This window comes from Mobula birostris, chromosome 1, assembly GCF_030028105.1.
Source record: "Mobula birostris isolate sMobBir1 chromosome 1, sMobBir1.hap1, whole genome shotgun sequence".
Lineage (NCBI taxonomy): Eukaryota > Metazoa > Chordata > Chondrichthyes > Myliobatiformes > Myliobatidae > Mobula > Mobula birostris.
In genome coordinates, this window is record NC_092370.1 from 7695235 (window position 1) to 7717904 (window position 22670).

The 22670-nt window shown below is 44.5% G+C and overlaps 1 protein-coding gene and 1 non-coding gene across 3 annotated transcripts in view; one reads left to right on the plus strand and one right to left on the minus strand.

Moving 5' to 3' along the window:
* LOC140194776 (collagen alpha-1(XV) chain-like) overlaps positions 1-22670 on the minus strand; it is a 333668-nt gene that overhangs the window by 268560 nt on the left and 42438 nt on the right. The window lies entirely within an intron of this gene.
* Positions 11366-11438, plus strand: trnat-ugu (transfer RNA threonine (anticodon UGU)). The gene has a single exon. It is a non-coding gene; the product is annotated as a tRNA-Thr (tRNA).

Consider the following 22670-nt stretch of genomic DNA (forward strand, 5'->3'; position numbering starts at 1 on the left):
TTGCCCCTCAGATGTTTTGTATTTTCTCTCCACTTAGAAAATAGTCAATCCATTCATTTCTTCTACCCGACATTGTATTCCATCTTTTATTTCTTTGCCCATTCTGCTAATCTGTCTAAGTCCTTCTGTAGCCTCTCTACTTCCTCAAAATTACCTGCCCCTCCACCTATCTTCACGTGGTCTGCAAACTTTGCAACAAAGCCATCAATTCCATCATCCAAATCATTGACATATGATGTAAAAAGATTCGGTCCCAACACAGACCCCTGTGGGACACCACTAGTCACCGACAGCCAGTCAGGAAAAGCTCCCTTTATTCTCACTCTGCCTCCTGGCGATAAGCCACTGCTTTATCCATGCTAGAATCTTTCCTGTAATACCATGGGCTCATAGCCTGTTAAGCAGCCTCAGGGGTGGCTCCTTGCCAAAGGCCTTCTGAAAATTCAAGTACACAAGATCAACCAATTCTCCTCTGTCTATCCTGCTTGCTATTGCTTCAAAGAATTCCAACAGATTTGCTAGCCAAGATTTTCCCTTGAGAGAACCACGCTGACCATGGCCTATTTTATCATGTGTCTCCAAGTACCCTGAGATCTCCATCCTTAATAATCAACTCCAACATCTTCCCAACCACTGAGGTCAGACTAACTGGCTTATAGTTTCCTTTCTTCTGCCTCTCTGCCTTCTTGAAGAGTGGAGCGACATTGCGATTTTCCAGTCTTCCAGAACGATGTCAGAATCTAGTGATTCTTGAAAGATCATTACTATTGCCTCCACAGTCTCTTCAAAACACCTCCTTCAGAACCCTGGAGTGTACACCACCTGGTCCAGGTGACTTAACTGCCACCAGACTTTTCAGTTTCCCCAAGAACCTTCTATGGTAACCTCACATACTTCATGACCTCTGAAACCTGGAACTTCCACCATACTACTAGTGTCTTCCACAGTGAAAACTGACGCAAAATACTTATCCAGTAAGTCCACTATTTCACTCTCCCCCATTACTACCTCTCCAGCATCGTTTTCCAGCAGCCCGACATCCCCTCTCACCTCTCTTTTACACCTTATGTATCTGAAGGAGCTAGCTTACTTTCGTATTCCATCTTTACGTTCTTAACGACTTTTTTAGTTGCCTTCTGTTGGCCTTTAAAAGCTTCCCAGTGATCTATCTTATGTATTTATATTTATTGTGTTTTCATTATTGAGTTCTTTATTTTGTTATGTTTCTTTTTGTGCCGCATCGGATCCAGAGTAACAATTATTTGGTTCTCCTTTACACTTGTGTACTGGAAATGACATAAAACAATCTTGAATCTTGAAAAGGAGGGGAGGATGTGGAGTCGCAGACTGTAAGAGTGTCCTTGTTAAGCTGATAAAGTACAGTGATTAGAGAAGGAAATCATACACAAAAAGTATTCTGCATTTCTGGAAATCCAAGCAGCACACAAAAAATGCAGCAGGTCAGGCAGCATCTATGGAAATGAATAAACAGTTGATGCTTCAGGCCGAGTTCCTTTATTAGGACTGAGAAGGAAGGGAAAAGATGCTGAATAAAAGGGTGAGGGGCTTTGTTTATCATGGCTTTTCATAAATTCCATTATTACACAAAGCTCAGTCCATCACAGGCAAAGCCCTCCCCATCATTGAGCACTGCCACAAGAAAGCAGCATCCATCAGCAAGGACCCTCACCACCCAGGGCATACCCTCTTCTTGTTGCTGCCTTCTGGAACGAGGTGCAGAAACCTTAGGTCCCACACTGCCAGGTTCAGGAACAGTTATTACCCCTCAACCATCAGGCTCCTGAACCAGCCCGGATAACTTCACTCACCTCAACACTGAAACGATTCCACAACCTACACACTCACGTTCAAGGACTCTACAATTCGTGTTCCCTGCAATATTTATTTAATTATTTATCTATCTATTTATTATTTTTTGTATTTGCACAATTTGTCTTCTTTTGCATATTGGATGTTTGTCAGCCTTTGCTATTTATCATTTTGCATAAATTTGATTATGTTTCTTTGCTCTACTACGAATGCCTGCAAGAAAATGAATCTCAGGTTTGTATATGGTGACAAATACGTACTTTGATAATAAATTTGCTTCGACCTTACTTTGAGCTTTGTTCAGGTGGGTAAAGATCAGTTTTATTTGTTACATGTAAATTGAAACATCGAAACGTGTGTCATTTGCATCAGTGATATACCCTGTCCGAGGACGTGGACGTGCTGGGGGCTGTCAAGTGATGCCATGCTCCCAGGGCTAACACAGCATACCCTCAATGATTCAAAGATTGAACGTACACTCATTATCAAAGAACGTATGCAGCTCTACGGTTCGTCTTCTCCACAGGCAGTCATGGAACAGAGAAACACCATGGAGCCCATTCCAGGAAAACATCAAACACCCAACATCAAAAACAAGTGAATAACACACAGAATCTTAAACATCAAAACGCAAAGTCATTGAATCAGTCTAGAAATGTTCAGTTCAGTTCAGTTCTATTTAGCCATGTCATTCGTTGACTACAGACCCCGAAGCCAGTCTGCGTCGAAGTGCCCCAACCAAAACCACGCAAGATAGCGATTTAAAATAAAAAGAGTAACCAGAAGCACATAAAAAATGAACCACATAGACCGAGTCCGATCCACAAACCATGCCAAACAATCTGTGCCCAAGACACAAGGCACCGGTACCTTCGCCTGGCGGTGGCAAGCAAGAGGGAGAGGGAAGCCGGTCAAACACAGGCAGACGGTGCAGAACACCTGCTCACTTTTCGTTCTCATCCCTGTCGATTTCTTCTGGCTCCATGCTTTAATCGATGAGATAAGCGAGTAATGGAGCCGATCATGGTTTTGTGCTCTGCTGTTAGGCTGCACACTCCATTCCCAAACCTCGCTTTCATCCACGCTGAATTCCCTCGGAGTGCTGGATGACTCAGTCCACTCAAAATGTAAACTACAAGCTCCAATCGCTCACCGATTAGTAGTAAAAGAGGAGAAGTAGTCGTTTCGTGAACCGTCTGCAGCATGTTGCTGGCAGCATCTTTCCAGAAACAACTTACTAGCCCTAACGTCTTTGGAACGTGGGAGGAAACAGGAGCACCCGGAAGTCCATTTGACCAATGGGAAAACATACATACTCCTTACAGACGTGGAGAGAATTAAACCTTGATCTTCCAATCGCTGGGAATGTGAATTGTTACTCTAACTGCTAGGTTACTGTGCTGCATGTACCACTGTAAAGAACATTGCTTAGAGTATGCCTGTTCTCTGCCGTATAGAACAGCGTTTGGAGTATGCCTGTTCTCTGCTGTATAGAACAGCGTTTGGAGTATGCCTGTTCTCTGCTGTAAAGAACAGCGTTTAGAGTATGCCTGTTCTCTGCTGTAAAGAACAGCGTTCGGAGTATGCCTGTTCTCTGCTGTATAGAACAGCGTTTGGAGTATGCCTGTTCTCTGCTGTAAAGAACAGCGTTTGGAGTATGCCTGTTCTCTGCTGTATAGAACAGCGTTTGGAGTATGCCTGTTCTCTGCTGTAAAGAACAGCGTTTAGAGTATGCCTGTTCTCTGCTGTAAAGAACAGCGTTTGGAGTATGCCTGTTCTCTGCTGTATAGAACAGCGTTTGGAGTATGCCTGATCTCTGCTGTAAAGAACAGTGTTCGGAGTATGCCTGTTCTCTGCTGTATAGAACAGTGTTTGGAGTATGCCTGTTCTCTGCTGTATAGAACAGTGTTTGGAGTATGCCTGTTCTCTGCTGTAAAGAACAGTGTTTGGAGTATGCCTGTTCTCTGCTCTGGGATCCACAGGGATTCTCCTGAGCTCCAGCCAGGTGCCCTTGGCAGATAGAAACCTGGAAATGTCTTGAAAGAATAAAATAGTACAAGTATTATCTCTGAGTGCTTGCACTTTGCAAACCGTTCCTCCTGCCCGGTGTGCTGAGGGGTGAGTACTGTACATGAAAACCTTTAACACAGCAGGGAGAAACAAACTGTGCATGATGGTAGACAGCCGCAGGAACCTGGACTGGTCCTGGGGCCAGAGTGACCTAGACACTAACATCAGTAGCGTAGTGGGTAGAGTAATGCTACTACAGTGTCAATCAGCTGTCTCCAGTGATGCCAGTCATCTGATAGGTGACAGTTTCTTCTCCCTCACAGAACAACTAACTTTCCTTAACCCAATTTCTTCTGACATGGTAAACACGAGGAATTCTGCAGATGCTGGAAATTCAAGCAACACACATCAAAGTTGCTGGTGAACGCAGCAGGCCAGGCAGTATCTCTAGGAAGAGACCCTGAGGGGTCTCGGCCCGAAAACGTCGACTGTACCTCTTCCTAGAGATACTGCCTGGCCTGCTGCGTTCACCAGCAACTTTGATGTGTGTTTCTTCTGACATGGTACTGTTTAAGGACCAGCCTTCAAACTGAATTCTCTGTCCTCATAATCTGTGACTTCCTCCAATCACAAATGGATCCTCAATTAAGTGCCTCAACATGTGACCAATTAACCTACAAAACTGTATCGATTAATCTACAACAGTATACAAAGTATAACTTCACTCAACTGCATTTGCCCATCATTGAAAAGTTTCCACAACCTATGGACTCACTTTCAAGGATTCTTCATCTCATGTTCTCAATATTTATTGCTTGCTTGCTTGTTTGTTTGTTTATTTATTTATTTATTATTTTTTCCTTTTGGATTTGCACAGTTTGTTGTCTTTTGCACATTGGTTGTTTTTCTGTCCTGGTGGGTGTGGTCTTTCATTGATTCTATTGTGCTTCTTGGATTTAATGAGCGTGCCCACAAGAAAATGAATCTCAGGGTTGTATTTGGTGACATATACATTCTTTGATAATAAAATTACTTTAAATGTTGAACTACTAATTTGTATGTCTTTGGAATGTGGGAGGAAACCAGAACACCCAGAGAAAACGTGTGCAGTCACAGGAAGAATGTACAAACTCCTCATAGCCAGCTGAGGAATTAAACTTGGATTTCTGGTGCTACGCTAGCTTTATGCTATTGGAAAAAATATGCGCTAGTTCATCCTTTGACGTATGGGCCCGATGCACTACTTTGAACCGTATCAAGGAGTGATGGGCACAAATAGATGAGTTATTAACCAAAGGAAAAATTTTACTCCATTGGTTATCTGAAGATGACTCTTGAAATTCCAACTCCCAAGCACGTTTAATTTTATCACTAGATATCATTCGTGAGTTCAATAACTGTTTATAGATTATAGCTATCAACCCTTTTTGAAATGGTTTAAACTGAAAGAGAGCGTCTGTCATATTAGGTGGATAAGCAGAAGGGTAATTTGGCAACAAACCACGTAAAAAATTCCTAATTTGTAAATATCTAAAGAAGTGTACATTAGATAAATCATATTTATCCACTAACTGAGAAAAAGACATTAAGCAGTCCCCTAAAAACAAATCTGAAAAAGTTATTATTCCCTTGGTTTCCCAAATTAAAAAGGCCTTATCCAAAATTGATGGTTTAAAAAAATAATTGAGATGGATATTACTAGAAAGAATAAAATTATTTAACTCAAAAAAATCTACAAAACTGAAACCAGATTCTTAATGTATGTTTAATAATGGGATTAAAATCTCGTCTACTAATTTTAGAAAACAAAAAGGGAAGAGGAGCTCCCAGTAAAGAGGCCAAAGAGAATCCTTTCACTGAGTTTTCCTCTAAATCCAACCATGAAGGACATTCATGTGTATCTGAATAGCGAATCCAAAAAGTAATATCTCAAATATTAATTGTCCAGTAGTACATTCTAAAATTTGGCAAAGCCATACCACCATCCTTTTTTAATTTCTGCAATAAGGGTTTACTCAATCTAGGATTTTTATTGTTCCAAATATAAAATAAGATTATAGAATCTATTCTGTCAAAGAACTTTTTAGGAACAAAGGAAGTAACTGCCTGAAATATATATAAGAATTTCAGTAAAACTATCATTTTAATAGCATTAATTCAATCTATTAATGATAATGTCATAGGCGACCATTTAGAAAGCATTTGTTTGGTGTAGTCAATTAATGGAAAAAAAATTTATTTATAGTTATTTCCAATATCAATCCTATTCGTGACAATATTATATACTAGCTTAACACTATGTATGATTTTGATAATGTCTATCTTAATCTTGGTTTGTATTGTTATTGATATATATATTTGAGATAATTCTCCTCTTGTTTTGTATTTATGTTTCTTTTAAATCAATAAAAAGATTAATAAAAAAGAAAGAAAGCTTTATGCTAACCACTGCCCTACTGTGCTGCCCAATCACTATACTTCTAAACTTTTTCATGTTCTGTTAACTGAATTCCTAGTTGTCATAGCCAGGGTGATAATGGGGATAAGCTGTCACTATCTACTAAAGGCTCCCAATGGCATGTGTCTCAAATAGCCTCTGACAACTAAGTCTAGCTCCTGGCCTTCACGCATAGCTTAGCTACTTAAGCCCAGTGGAACCATTTCTACTGACAGGACATGGGAAAAGGCAGGTTACTGGAGCTTTAAAACCAGTTGCTTCAGGCAGCTGGGGCTTGTCAGCTATAGTTGGCAGCTCATCTAGGAAAACGCTAATCTCAAACCTCCGCTGTCTTGCGACTATACCCACTCATTGGGAAAGCTTCTGGAGTAAACCCCTAGAAAAATCCGGACCTGCAGACCCTAAGGCACCCTATGTTGAGTTCAACGCTGACAGGCAGCTCCTGCAACAAGTTGTATCTGTCTCTGCCATTCCTTTGGGTTCATCAAATGTGTGGAGAGGGGCAGCTTGCTACATGGACAACAACTTGCTCTCCATATTGTACTGCCCTGGCTCGTGTATTATGTAGACAGCTGGAATACAAAATCCATGGTGGATCCTGACTGACGGACAATTCCCCAGCTTGCAAGGAAGAATGTCCAGGTTATTACTTCAGAGATAACGTAAAGCAGAAATGTGGAAAACACTTGTCATGTCAGGGAGAAAGGGAAACAGGGTTAATATTTCAGAGCAAAGACTCTACTCCATCAAAACCAGGAAACCTGTAGTAAATAATATCTAATGTTAAATTAAATTAAAGCTATCCATTAGTCTTGTGAGACCATGGATCTGCACCTGGAAAGTCTTCACTCTCAGGGAGCAGGCCTGGGCAAGGTTGTATGGAAGACCAGCAGTTGCCCAAGCTGCAAGTCTCCCCTCTCCACGACACCGATGTTGTCCAAGGGAAGGGCATTCGGCAGCTTGGCACCAGTGTCGTCACAGAGCACTGTGTGATTAAGTGCCTTGCTCAAAGACACAACACGCTGCCTCGGCTGGGGCTCGAACTCACGACCTTCAGATCGCTAATCAAGCGCCTTAACCACTTGGCCATGTGCCCACACTATCCAATGTACAGTACTGCAAACAAGTCCCAGGCATCCATGATATACGTGAGTGATGATAAACCTGGTTCTGATATGGGTCTCTATGGTGGACTGAGAGTGGGAAGGGGGCAGGGAGAGGGGAATCATATTTAGGAAAAGGGGAAGGGAGAGGGGAGGGAGCGGGAAGCACCAGAGAGACATTCTGTAATGATCAATAAACTAATTGTTTGGAATCAAATGACCTTGCCTGGTGTCTCAGGGCTGGGTGTGTCTGTACCCGTGTCAAACACCCCTGCCCCTGGCACTCCGTCCCACACCTCTCCCAGGGCCCTCGCCCTCACGATTCCCAACATCCTTTGCTCCCATCAGATTGACAAACTCGCTCTCCACTCCATGTTGACAGGACGGTACTGTGCAAATGTTTTACATACCCTAGCTATATATTTGTGGTCAAGACTTTTGCACAGTACTGTATATCAAACATACAGTGAAATCCATTGCATAGTGTCAAGTTAAAGAGGGTTGTACTGGGCAAGTATCACCACCATAGCATGCCCACAACTCACGAACCCTAACCGTAGAATGTGTGGAGGAAACCAGAGCAGATGGGCGAAACCCACACTGTCACAGTGACAACATACGTTCAACCTCTTTTTCCTCAGCAGTTTGATCGAGGCACGACTGCCCAATCGCATGGATGTCAGCCAGTTAGAACAGCGAGAAGAGTTTGAAAGGAGACAGCTTTACAGAGCAGGCATCAGAGGAGCGGGTGACGGAGTAGAGAGAGTCAGAGTAGGAGGGCTTTGGCTCAATGGGGCTTCGGCAGTAACAGGCTGAGGTCAGGTAAGTCGCCTGTGTGGAATACAAACAGGAAGTATGTGTGTGAGGCTGGTGTTCTGTGCTCGGTGTCAGATGTGGGATGTCCTGGAGACTCCCAGCCTCCCGGATGGCCACATCTGCGTCAGGTGCATCGAGCTGCAGCTCCTTAGGGACCGGGTTAGGGAACTGGAGATGCAGTTCGATGACCTTCATCTGGTCAGGGAGAGTGAGGAGGTGATAGAGAGTAGCTACAGGCGGGTAGTCACACTGGAGACTCGGGAGACAGATAAATGGGTAACAGTCAGGAGAGGGAAGGGCAGGAGTCAGAGGCTAGAGAGCACCCCTGTGGCTGTCCCCCTTAACAATAAGTACTCCTGATTGAGTACTGTCCGGTGGGGGGGGACAGTCTACCTGGGGGAAGCAACCTCCAACGGGATCTCACCACTAAGCACATCTTTCCCTCCCCCCCTTCTTCTTTCCGCAGGGATCGCTCCCTCCCTTGTCCATTCGTCCCCCCATCCCTTCCCACCAATCTCCCTCCCGCCACTTATCCTTGTAAGCGGAACAAGTGCTACACATGCCCTTACACTTCCTCCCTTACCACCATTCAGGGCCCCAGACAGTCCTTCCAGGTGAGGCGACACTTCACCTGTGAGTCGGCTGGGGTGATATACTGCGTCCGGTGCTCCTGATGTGGCCTTCTATATATCGGCGAGACCCGACGCAGACTGGGAGACTGTTTCACTGAACACCTACGCTCTGTCCACCAGAGAAAGCAGGATCTCCCAGTGGCCACACATTTTAATTCCAAGTCCCATTCCCAATCTGATATGTCTATCCACGGCCTCCTCTACTGTCAAGATGAAGCCACACTCAGGTTGGAGGAACAACACCTTATATTCTGTCTGGGTAGCCTCCAACCTGATGGCATGAACATTGACTTCTCTAACTTCTGTTAATGCCCCACCTCCCCCTCAAACCCCATCCCTCATTTATTTATTTATTTATTTTTAAAATTTTATTTTCCCCCCTTTTTTCTCTCTCTCTCTCTTTTTTCTCCCTCTGTCCCTCTCACTATAACTCCTTGCCTGCTGTCCATCCTCTGGGCTCCATTCCCCCTTTCTTTATCCCTAGGCCTCCTGTCCCATGATCCTCTCATATTCCTTTTGCCAATCACCTGTCCAGCTCTTGGCTCCATCCCTCCCCCTCCTGTCTTCTCCTATCATTTTGGATCTCCCCCTCCCCCTCCCCCTCCCCCTCCCCCTCCCCCTCCCCCTCCCTCTTTCCAATCTCTTACTAGCTCTTCTTTCAGTTAGTCCTGACGAAGGGTCTCGGTCCGAAACGTCGACTGCACCTCTTCCTACAGATGCTGCGTTCACCAGCATTTTTTGCGTGGGTTGCTTGAATTTCCAGCATCTGCAGGTTTCCTCGTGTTCACAATATTCCAAATGCAGTCTGATCAATGCCTTATAAAGCCTCAGCATCACAGCCTTGCTCTTATATTTTAATTCTCTCAGGATGAATGTTATCATTGCCTTTCTCTTCCTCAACACCAGCTCAACTGGCGTATTAACCTGCAGCGACTCTGAAGTCCCTGCATTCCTTCTACCAATGTGCATGACCATTCACTTCCCTACAATATATTCCCTTTGACACTTCTTTGCCCATTCTCCTAATCTGTTTAATTTCTTCTGCAGACTCCTTGCTTCCTGTAAATTGCCCTCCTTTCCACCCATCTTCCTATCATCTGCAAATTTGGTCACACAGCCATCAATTCTGTCATCCATCTCATTGGTATGTAATATGAAAAGAGGCGATCCCAACACTGGCCCCGTGGAACGCCGCTTATCAACTGGCAGCCAGCCAGAATAAGTCCCCTTTATTCCCACTCTTTCCCTCCTGCCAGTCAGCCATGCTAATTCCATGGGCTCTTATCTTGTCAAGCAGCCTCATGCGTGGCACCTTGTCAAAAGCCTTCTGAAAACCCAAATACACCACATCCACTGACTCTCATTTGTCTATCCTGCTTGTCATTTCCTCGAAGAATTCTAACAGATTTTTCAGGCATGATTTCTTCTTAAGGAAACCAAGCTAACTTTGGCCTACTACCATATCATGTGCCTCCAAGTAGCCCAAAAACTCGTCCTTAATAATGGACTCCAACATCTTTCCAACCACTGAGGTCAGGATAATTAGCCTATAATTTCCTTTCTTCTGCCTCCATCCCTTCTTAAGGAGTTGAGTGATGTTTGCAATTTTCCGGTCCTCCGGAACCATTCCAGAATCCAGTGAGTCCTGAACAATCATCACTAATGCCTCCACGATCTCTCTTCTTTCCACTTTCAGAACCCTTTGGTTTACACCATCTGGTCCATCTACCTTCAGTCCATTCAGCTTCCCAAGCACCTTCTCCTCAGTAATAGCAACTATAATCACTACTGCCCCCTGACATTTCTGGCATACTGCTAGAGTCTTCCACAGTGAGGACAGTTGTAAAATACTTAATAAGTTCATCGTCCATTTCTTTATCCCCCGTTACTACCTCTCCATCATCATTTTCCAGTGGTCCAATATCCACCCTCACCCCTCTTTCACGCTTTATATAACTAAAAAAAACTTGGGTATCATTTTGATACTATTGGCTAGTTTACCTTCATATTTCATCTTTTCCCACCTTATGGCGTTTTAGTTGCCTTCTATTGGTTTTTAAAAGCTTCCCATTCCCAATCCTCTAATTTCCCACTATTTTTTCCTGTATTATATGCCCTCGCATAGTGTGTGTGTACACTGTGTTGTGCACCTTGGTCCAGGAGATCGTTGTTTCATCTGGCAGTATACATGTGTACACAATAAACTGAACTTAAACTTGACGCTTATTTCCCAGTTAACAAAAGATTGAAATGGTGTATCATGAGAAATTACGGGGATAAACTGCACAGTGTCAAGACATTTGATGGGATATTTCAGTACACACAGAACAGATACATTCCAGTGAGCAAGAACTATTCTGAAGCCAGGACTCACTATCTGTGGTTTGCCTAAAAAGAGGTTACAGACAGTATCAAAATTAAAGGAAAAAAAAACATACACTGTGCTAAGACAGACAGCAGGTCAGGAATTTGAATAGTATATTAAAAAAGCCACACATGACTGAGCTACAATGAAGGGCTCCATAGCTCAGGGGTTAGGGCACTGGTCTTGTAAACCAGGGGTTGTGAGTTCAAATCTCACTGGGGCCTGTGGTGTATCCATTTTAATATGTGAAGTTCTGGTCATTTTCCTACAGGAAAGATGTCAATTGGATTGACAGAGTGAAAAGAGAATTGACAAGGATGTTACTGGGACTTGAAGACCTGAGTTATAGGGAGAGTCGAACACTGTACATTAGGACTTTACTCCCTGGAGCGTGGGAGAATGAGGGGAGATTTGATAGTGGCTTACAAAATTTTGAGGGGTATAACCTCATAATTTTGAGGGGTAAACAAGCTTTTTCCACAGAGGTTGGGTGAGACAAGACCTAGAGGTCACCGGTTGAGGGTGAAAGGTGAAAAGTTTAAGAGGAACTTGAAGGGGAACTTAAGAGCATAAGACACAGGAGCAGAATTAGGCCATTTGGCCCATCGAGTCTGCTCCGCCATTTAATCATGGCTGATCCTTTTTTCCCCTCAGCCCCACTCCCTGGCCTTCTGCCAATCATCGCTGATGCCGTGGCCAATCAAGAACGTATCAAGGTCTGCCTTAAATACACTCAACGACCTGGCTTCCACAGCTGCCTATGGTAATAAGGTCTACAAATTCACCACCCTCTGGCTAAAGAAATTTTTCCACAGCTGTGTTTTAAATGGACGCCCCTCTACCCTGAGACTGGGGTTGGATTTCCGCTGCCATCTGTAAGGGTTTTGTACATTCTCCTCACGACTGTTTCCTCCGGGCGCTCCGACGTTCCAGAGATGTAGAGTTAGAGGTGGTGAGATGCTGGAATTCTACATTGACACCGAAAGTGTGTGACACTTAACGGGCTGCTCCCAGGACAGTCCTCAGACTGTGATGGCTGTTGAGGCAAAATTACATTTCACTGCGCGTTTTGATGTACATGTGACAAATAAAGCTAATGTTTAATCTTTAGTTTAACATCTGTTAGAGCAGGAATGCTAGAAGCTGTAATTAATAACTTTAAAGCGGGGCTAAGATAGACTGTGGTTTTGTGAAAGAGAATCACGTCTGAACAATTTACCAGAGCCCTTTGAAGGAGTAAAGTGTAAATGAAATGGTGGATTCGCTATGCTTGCATCTCCTTAAGGCATTTTGTGAGGTGCACGATCATAATGAGGTAAATGCTTACAGTGCACAGTAAATTATTGGCATGGATTAAACATTGGCCGGCTAACAAAAAAAAGTTAAAAACAGAATGTAGATCCGGAATTCCTTGAAAGTGGTGTCACAGGTAGATAGGGCCTTAAAAAGAGCTTTTGGCACATTGGCCTTCATAAATCAAAGTATTGAGTACAGAAGTTAGGCTGTTATGTTGAAATCGTACAAGACTTTGCTGAGGCCTAATATGGAGTACTGTACTACGTGCAGTTTTGGTTATCTAACTAGAGGAAAAATGTCAATAAGATTCAAAGAGTACAGAGAAAATTTAGGAGGATGCTACTGGGACTTGAGGGCCTGAGTTATAAGGAAGGTTGAATAGGTTAGGAATTTATTCCTAAACACAGGAGATTTAATAATGGCATACAAAAATTATGAAGGGTACAGATAATTTTAAGCAAGCAGGCTTTTTCCACTGAGGTTTGGTGAGACTAGAACTAGAGGTAGTGGGTTAAGGATGAAAAGTGAAATATTTAAGGGGAACATGAGGGGAAACTTCTTCACTCAGAGGGTGGCGTGAGAGTGTGGAATGAGCTGCCAGCACAAGTGGTGGATGCGGGTTTGACTTCAATGTTTAAGACAAGTTTGGAGAGGTTCATGGATGGTAGAGGAATGGAGGGCTGTGGTCCAAGTGCTGGCTCGATGGGACTGGGTTAATGGTTCAATACAGACTAGGTGGCCTCCAAGAGGACCACAACCTTATCATGGTTTGGAGGCCTGCATGCCTCAAATGACCTAGAGAGCTGTGCTGAATCAAATCAGGGCATTATCTTTTGGCTCTTGGTAGGGTCATTCATGCCAAACAGGTCAAAGGAAACCATGCTGACTTTGTACTATCTTGTCCTGTGAAACCAAGTACTCCATCACCTCATCCTTAACAATTGACTCCAACATCTTCCCAACCACTGAGGTCAGGCTATCTGGTCTATAATTTCCTTTCTGCTGCCTTCCTCCTTTCTTAAAGAATGGAGTGACATTTGCAATTTTCCAGTCCTCTGGCACCATGCCAGAGTCCAATGATTTTTGGAAGATCATTTCTAATGCCACCACGATCTCTAACGCTACCTCTTTCAGAACCCTAGGGTGCAGTTCCTCTAGTCCAGGTGACTTATGTACCTTTAGGTCTTTTTGAGCACCTTCTCTCTTGTGACACTAACTGCACCCACTTGTCTTCCTTCACACACAGTCAATGTACAAAGGATAGCGTTCTGCATCGCCACCTCGATTGCAAGAGGCTGCAGAGGGCTGTAAAGTTAGCCAGCTCTGTCATGGGCAGCTCTACCACCCCTCACCATCAAGGACGTCTTCAAAAGGCGATACTTTAAGAAGTCCGATTCAACATTAAGGACCCCCACCACTCACAACACACATTCTCCTTCTTACTATCATTGTGAAAGAGGCAGAAGATGCATACTCAAGGTTTTAGGAACAGCTTCTCCCCGTCTGCCACCTGAAAGGTCCATGTAGCCGTAGTTCAGAGTTTAAGTTTAATTGTCATTGAACCATACATGAATACCCATGAAAACAGCCAAACAAAATAGTGTTATTCTTGGGGCTAAGGTGCCAAACACAGTACCAACCATCACACACAGCACAAGGCATAGTACTAACAAGAGAAAATCTGCAGATGCTGGAAGTGCGAGCAACACACACACAAAATGCTGGAGGAACTCAGCAGGCCGGGCAGTATCTATAGAAAAAAGTACAATCAACTGATGCTGCCCGGCCTGCTGAGTTCCTCCAGCATTTTGTGTGGCTGTTGCATCCATAGTACATATAAGATATCATTAAAATCCAGTCCTGTAAAAAATGTAGTCCAAGTCCCCAAGTCCATAACTGTTGCAGCAGTCTGCAGGTGAACACATTACGGCTTGTTTTCTGCCCAGCAAACCCTGGGGGGGCGGTGAAGGGGGTAGCACCCACTGCAGCTTGGACACTGAGCCAGACTGCCCTCTGGAGGAGTGTGCTGACTCTAATGCCTAACTCCTGGGCCACCACAAACTGACGACACTGCAATATGAGCACGACCTCATTATTGCTTTTTTTTTGCATTATTATTTATTTCATGATTACTCCTTAGCCATCCATCTTTCTATTGAAACTTATAAAAGTATTTTTTATAACCGGCACAGTACCACTGCTGTACAACAACAAGTTTCACAACATATGTCAATGATATGGGTGGCAGTGTGGAGATGCATTTCTACCAAAGAAGGTGTAAGGTGATTCTTCCCTTCACCAGCTTGCAGGTCACCCTTGGGCAAGGTGTAGCACCTTCTCAGCCCCCCAATCAGGGTCATGTGAAGCCATGGGAGCAGGTGGTGGATGGTCGTATGAGCAGCCGGTGCAGATCACAAGTCCTGGTTATTCAACAACTGATGCCAGGCAGTCAATCTCTGGAGAGTATTGATAATGGTTGGGGTCACCTGTCTTGTAAAAACACTGCCCAGGGAAGGCAATGGCAAACCATTTGGGGGAGGAGGGGTGTGGTTGCAGTTCGATGTGATTTGCTATTTTATTGTGTGAGGGGGCGTTTGGGGTTTGATGTTTTTGCTGTTTGCATGAATTCTCTTCTGCATGGAGGTTTGGGGTTTGATGTCTTTTCCATTTGTACGATTTGTTCGTTTTGTGCTTGATGTTTTCCTTTAAATGACTTCCATGGTTTTCTTTGTTTCGTGGCTATCTAGAAAAGATGAATCTCAGAGCTGTATACTGCATACGTTCTTTGATAATAAATGAATCGTGAACCTTTGAAGTTCTGTTGAAAAATTTGCCAAGAACAATCATGGTCACAGACACTGAACGCCCACATCATACGATACAGCATGTAATGACGATGATGTCAATGACAATTAACCCGATTCTGATTCACATTCAGGAATGTGCTGATGACGTGAAGGTATTTTGGAGAGCAAGTTGCGCAAGAGACACAATAAGCCTGCACAGGAAGAAGGTCAACGTGGGTGAATGGGCAAAGATCTGGCAACTGGTTTCATGTGGAAAATGTCAAACTGTCCACTGTCACAGGAAAGTTTCAAAAAGGATGAGAGGTTACAGAGTCCTGAGATACAGAGGAACCCTTGTGCACAATCTTCAAAAGGCCATTCTTCAGGTTCTGCAGATTATTAGTAAAGTTATCATACAAAACTGAGCAAAAATCTGAGGCACACATACAGTATATAGCTAGGGTGCCACAGGCTTTTGTAAAGTACTGTTCTAATTTTATGTATTGCATTGCATTGCTGCCACAAAAAAAAACTAATTTCATGACATATGGGAGTGGTGATAAACCTGATTCTGATATGACACACACAAAATGCTGGAGGAACTCTGCAGGCCAGGTGGCATCTAGGAAAAATAAAAGTACAGTCGACAGTCGGCCTGGAACGTCAACTGTACTCTTTTCCTGTGTGTGTTGCTCAGACTTCCAGCATCCGCAGATTTTCTCTTGTTTCTGATTCTGATATGGGTCTCTATTGTGGACTGAGAGTGGGAGGGAGCAGGGAGAGGGGAGAATGGGAAGCACCAGAGAGACATTCTGTAATGATCAGTAAATCAATTGTTTGGAATGAAATGAGCTTTGCCTATTGACTCAGGGCTGGGTGTGCCAAATCCTGGCACACCTTCCCTGCCACGCGTCCTGCACCCCTCCCGCGGCACTCCACCCTCGCCATTCCCAATGTCCTCTGCTCCCACCAGATTTACAAACATGCTCTCTGCTCCACATTGACAAATACCATACAGTGTAAAAGTCTTAGGCATCCTTGCTATATATACTTGCCTAACACCTTTACACAGTTATGCACATGGGGAACCGAGGTTTGATTTATTTTGGCCATTCGAAGTCAAATTCAAAATAATTTGTAGTCCCCCTGGCCACCCTCAGGGTCGCTCGGCTCGCTGTCGTCTAGGGAAACAGCCCTCGGCCCTGCCAAACTGGGTAATAGTTTGTGTGGATGCTGTGTGATGTACCCCACCCCACCCAAATAACAGACAATACACCAGATACGATTAAATGATTTACAGTTTATAGATATTACTGGAACTATATAATTAACAGAGAATAAAATATAACAGGAAAATAAAAGGCGCCACACTTATCAAAGTTCAATCTCTTTGTGCACAAACAGTTGGAGCTCAGGACCCTTCTTCTTCACCTTATGACCCCTCGGACCACCTCGACCGGCCACCTGGGACCAACAACATTGGTTGCCCAGACGCTCCACACGAGTCCGTCTCCGTCTCCCCTCCTCACCGAACGCCCAGCTCGGGGTTCGACCCTGTTAGCGGACTCACGGTACCTGGTCCATCCTCTGTCTCTCTCTCCCGCCTTCTGCCCCAGAACCCCGCGCATACAATATCTTCAGACACACCAAGAGCATAACAACTATCGCAATTGTTTCATTTGTCCTCATATCAATAGATAATCCAAAACAAACTGCTAGCGGGAAGGACTTTCTCAGCCATTAACATAACAAAGAAGCCCTTTCAGTTGTAACATAACAAAGAAGCCATTTTAATTAGACTACACAGTAACATAAAGAAAAAAGAAACCCCTTACAAATTTATTATTGAAGTACCAATATATGTCACCATATACTCCTGAGATTCATTTTTGTGTAAGCAACACAGTACAGGCCCTCCAGCCGACGACATTTTGCCAATCTCTTAACCTACTCTACAATCACTCTCCCCATCCCCATTCCAACCTCTCAGCCCATGGCCTCCTCTACTGCCACATTCACAGGAGCAACACCTTATATTCCATCTAAGTAGCCTCCAATCTGATGGCATGGACATTGATTTCTCAAAATTCTGGTAATTTATCACTCCTTCCCTCTTCTCTCTTTTTCCATTTCCCATTCTGGTTCCCCATTCACCCCTTCCCTTCTCCTCACCTGCCCGTCACTTCCCTCCGGTGCCCCTCCTCCTTCCCTCCCTCCCATGGTGCTATCAGATTCCTTCTTCTATCATCCGCACACACCCAAACACCCACCTCCTCATTCACCTAGTCCCACCTACCACCTGCCAGCTGTACTCCTCATCCTCCTCCTGCCCTCCAACCTCTTACTCTGGCTACTTCCTTTCTTGCCAGTTCTGATGAAAGATCTCAGCCTGAATCGTCCACTGTTTATATTCCCTTCGTAGATGCTGCCTGAACGACTGAGTTCCTCCAGCATTTTGCATGTGTTCCTCAAGATATCCAGCATCTGCAGAGTCTCCTGTTATCTGTCCAACACTTCCTCCCACATGCCTCTTAATTTTTCTTTGATCCATGTGCCTTTCCAACAGTCTCTTAAGTGTCCCTAATGTCTCTGCCTAAACCACCAGCCACCAGCAGTGTGTTCCATGCACCCACCAGAGGTGGTGTTCTTGGAATGAGTGGGCTCTATAGATTTTTGGAAAGTGAAGAAGGGATTTGACTAAAGAAACTGAGCGGTCTTGACAGACTGGATGTGGAGAGAATGTTTTCTTTTTTCCAGAGGCTACCAAACCAGATGTCAATGTTTAAAAATAGGGATCACAGATTATTTTCTCTCTGAGATCATTGTTAGACTTTGGAATTCTCTTCTGGAAAGGCTAGCGGAAGGTAGAATTTACACTTAGTGCGGAAGTTAACAGATTGTTGAAAAGAAGAGGGTTGGGATTCGATAGTTCAGGTCACAGTCAGATCAGCTGTACTTTTATTAAATCACATAGCTGCCTCCAGGAACCTGGTGGCCCCTGATACTCCTAATCTGTGTTTTTAAAAGGGATTATCACTGGATTGAAAAGGACTATCACTGGATCTTAAAAGGGCTACCCTCTGATTTGAGTAAAGCAATGATCCTGGGATTTGAAAAGGAGTATTGTTTTACCTTGTACTACCTTGATGCACAGTGCAATGATCTGATCTTCACCGTATCTCGCTACTTGAGGCAATCATGGGGGGAGGGGGGAGAGAGAGAGGGGGGAGAGAGGGGGGGGGGAGAGGGGGGAGAGGGGGGGAGAGGGGGGAGAGGGGGGAGAGGGGGGAGAGGGGGGGAGAGTGGGGAGAGAGGGGGACAAGGGAAGAGAGAGTGAAGGAGAGAGAGAGAGGAGAGAAAGAAAGAGAGAGGGGGCATGCGAGGGTGAGGGATCACGAGTGCAGGGGGTGAGCGTGAGAGATAGGGAGAGAGAGAGAAGGAGGGGTAGAGAGATAGAGAGAAAAGTAGAACGAGATGGAGGGGAGAGGGGGAAAAGAGGGGAGTGAGAGGAGGGGGGAGAGAGAGAGAGTGAGCTGGAGAGATAGAGGGGAGAAAAAGATAGAGGGAGAGGAGAGAGAAAGTGAGTGATGGAAAGAGTGAGAGAAAGTGAGATGAAAGAGTTAAAGCATATTTATTATGAAGAAATGAATATAACAGCAGTTAGCAACTGTGTTACAGTCATAATAAATCCCTCGAGAGTGATCAAAACTCCCCTCTTGTGGTAGGATTAAATTTCTTGAATCAGAGAACGATATGTGTAGATTCATTCATGGAAAAATTAGTTTACATACAAAAATTGTGGAGCCATGTGAACCCATTGCCTAAATATGTGCATGCTCACGCTCCCACATGGAAACATGCACTCGAGTGTAGGAATGCTCACACATGCAATGTGTTAGCATCCACCCAGACATACAAACAAGTCTACACATTGTTACAGTCCTCTGACAGTTTACCTGTAAAAGCTAAGGAAGGCAATGCTAAAGTTAGTGACAGTTTTGTTAAACTAAGGAATCAGTCACCAGGTGGACAGCAACAGGCTTCATGGGCTCATCTTCAGGATCAGAATCAGGTTTAATGTCACTGGCATATGTTCATGAGGTTCTCGAGGATGATTCTGGGAATGAAGGAATTAACACATGAGCAGCATTTCCACGAGGAAATCTGCAGATGCTGGAATTTCAAGCAACACACATCAAAGTTGCTGGTGAACGCAGCAGGCCAGGCAGCATCTCTAGGAAGAGGTACAGTCGACGTTTCAGGCCGAGACCCTTCGTCAGGACTAACTGAAGGAAGAGTGAGTAAGGGATTTGAAAGTGGGAGGAGGAGGGAGAGATCTGAAATGATAGGAGAAGACAGGAGGGGGAGGGATGGAGCCAAGAGCTGGACAGGTGATTGGCAAAAGGGATGTGAGAGGATCATGGGACAGGAGGTCCGGGAAGAAGGAAAAGGGGGAGGGGTGGATGTGGAGAGCATGTTTCCTATGGTGGGGGTATCCAGAGCTAAAGGGAACAGCCTCAGAATTGAGGGGCCACCCTTTAGGACAGAGGCTAATTTTTTTTAGCCAGAGTGTAATAAATCTGCAGAATGCTCTGCCACAGACTGTGGTGGAGGCCAAGTATGTGGGTATATTTAAGGTGGAAGCTGACAGTTTTATGATCAGTCAGGGCATCAAAGGATGTGGCGAGAAGGCAGGTGTACGGGGTTGAGTGGGATCCGGGATCAGCCATGATGGAATGGCAGAGCAGACTTGATGGGCTGAATGGCCTATGCTTGTGGTCTTATGTTGTGAAATTTGTTGTTATGTGGCAAAGGTACAATGATAATGAAAACTGTAAATTATGGTAGTATGTAAATTTTTAAAAGTTAAATTAAGTAAAGCAAAAAGGGGAAAAAAAAGTAGTGAGGGGATGTTCATCGACCATTCAGAAATCTGATGGCGGAGGGGAAGCTGTTCCTGAATGGTTGAGTGTGTGTCTTTAGACTCCAATTTGACTGCTACCATTGGTAATACATGTGCGCTCAGGAATGCCTGCGATTGTTGGCTGCTTTAAGAGTGGGAATTAAAGCGACAAAAAGCAAATACAGCTGCTCTGGTTAAACAGGGTTCCTCAGCACCGGCACATCAGATCTGTAATTGAAATCACAGTTCTGTAGCAAAATAGCCAGCGTCCCAAGTTGTTCCATAACAGAACTCCGCTGGAAGATTTTCAAATTTGAAAGTAAATTTATTACCCAAGTACCTACTGTACATGTCACCGTGTATCACCCAGCAGCACTCACATCCACGGCGCTGAAGAGCTTTGAGAGGTTGGTTATGGCTAGTATCAATTCCTGCCTCAGCAAGGAACTGGACCCACTGCAATCGGCCTGTCGTCACTATAAATCTAAAATGGATGTGATCTCAAGCAAAAGACAAACAAACAACCAGTATGCAAAGGAGATAAACTGCACAAATACAGAAATCAGGCAATTATTAATTAATTAATATTGAGAACGTGAGGGGTAGAGTCTCAAGGGGAGTCAAATTATCCACGCCCGTTCAGCAGCCTGATGGTTTTAGAGTAGAAACTTTTCTTGAGCTGGTGGTGTGGGACCCGAGGCTTCTGTACCTTCTTCCCAGTGGCAGCAGCATGGCCCAGGTGGTGGGGGCTCACAGAGAGCAGCTGAGCAAACAGACAGACCGGGAGATGAAGCCGCTTGCATGCTTGGCTTCATCAGTCAGGACATTGGCTTTAGGGATGGGGACACCAGGCTGCAGTTTTATAAGTCAGTGGTGAGACCACACTTGAGAGTATTGTGAACAGCTTTGTAGGCCTGGGAAGCTGGAGGGGGTGCAGAAGAGATTTACAAGGACGCTCTCTGGAACAGGGGGAGAGGTTGGCCACATAGGATCTTTATTCCCCGGAGTGCAGAATGAGGCATGACCTCACAGGAGTTTGTAGGATCATGAGGGGCGGATGGTCACAGTCTCTGCCCCAGGGGTGGCGAGTCCCAAACTAAAGGATTCAAATGCAAGATAAGAGGGGAGTGATTTAAAAGAGACCTGCGCGGTAACGTCTTTATACAGAGGATAGTCAGTGAATGTCATGAGCTGCCGGAGGAAGTGGTCGAGGAGAGTACAATTACAAAACATCTCAGCTGTATGGAGGGGAGGGGCTTCGATAGATACGTTGGTTTTGATGAAAGGGGACATGGTTGGTGTCACTCAGCACATTAGTGCAAGGGAGTTTATTAGGTGCGTCAAAAATCAAACTTACAAAAATTAGCGAAAAAGTGAAGAGAAAACTTAATATTTACAAAATGATATCTACCAAAAAACACACTAATAGCTCTGTACTATTTTTCTCAACTAAGAACACCTGGCAGCCCCCATCTCTCCCTCTCCTACTGAGATCAACGAGCTTCCTTTTATCTTTCACCAGGACATGCCTTCTTTAATTACTAACGAAGTTAACTAACGGCGACACGTGAATGAGAATATGATGCACCCCACAATGTAGTTACAATCATATTACAAAGTAAAGAGAAGTATCGACCTCAAATATGGTATACAGACACCATATCCCTATTTACATATCCTCATTACTAAAGAAATGGACTATTCCACCGTGTATGGCAGGAAAGGCATCACATTGGCAATCCAAGCACATCAACTCAGCTTGGGTCCCAAAAATGAGAATATACTGGTGGAAGTGTGTACGCTCAGCATAATGACAAGACAGTGAGCGCATGTGCACGTGTGTGCGCGTGTGGGTGCGCATTCACTGCGTGCTAACAGGCTTGGAGGGTTGTGGGCCGACGCAGGCAACTGGGACCTGCGGGGAGGATGCTGTGGATAGCATGGACCAGTTGGGCTGAAGGACCTGTTTCTGTGCTGTAGTTGGCCAGATATTTAGCTTCACCAGAACGCTTTTAGTTACATCCATTAATTTAAAAACAGGAAAGTCTTAAACATGCACAACTGCGCCCTATAAGAGCACTTACTCAACGAACCACTTTATAAACACGCATCAACAGTCTTTGGCTCAGGAACCAAACCTTGAACAATAATCAAATGCTTGCCATGTCCTCAGCTGTTTGTCTTTGTGTTTCACTAATTAACTCTCTCAATTAGGCACTTCAGAGTTCCCAAATGGCCAGTTGATGCCCGAGGGAGGCAATGAGAACAAATCACGACCTGGCGATGGGGCTCTCAGTGCTGGATGCTGCCTTTTTGAGACATTGCTCCTTGAAAATGTCCTGGATACTACGGGGGGTGGGGGGGTTGGCCCATCATGGAGCCAACTGAGCTTACAACTCTCTGCAGCTCATTTTGATCGTGTGCAGTAGCCCCCGCTCCCATGCCAGACGGCGATGCAGCAAGTTAAAATG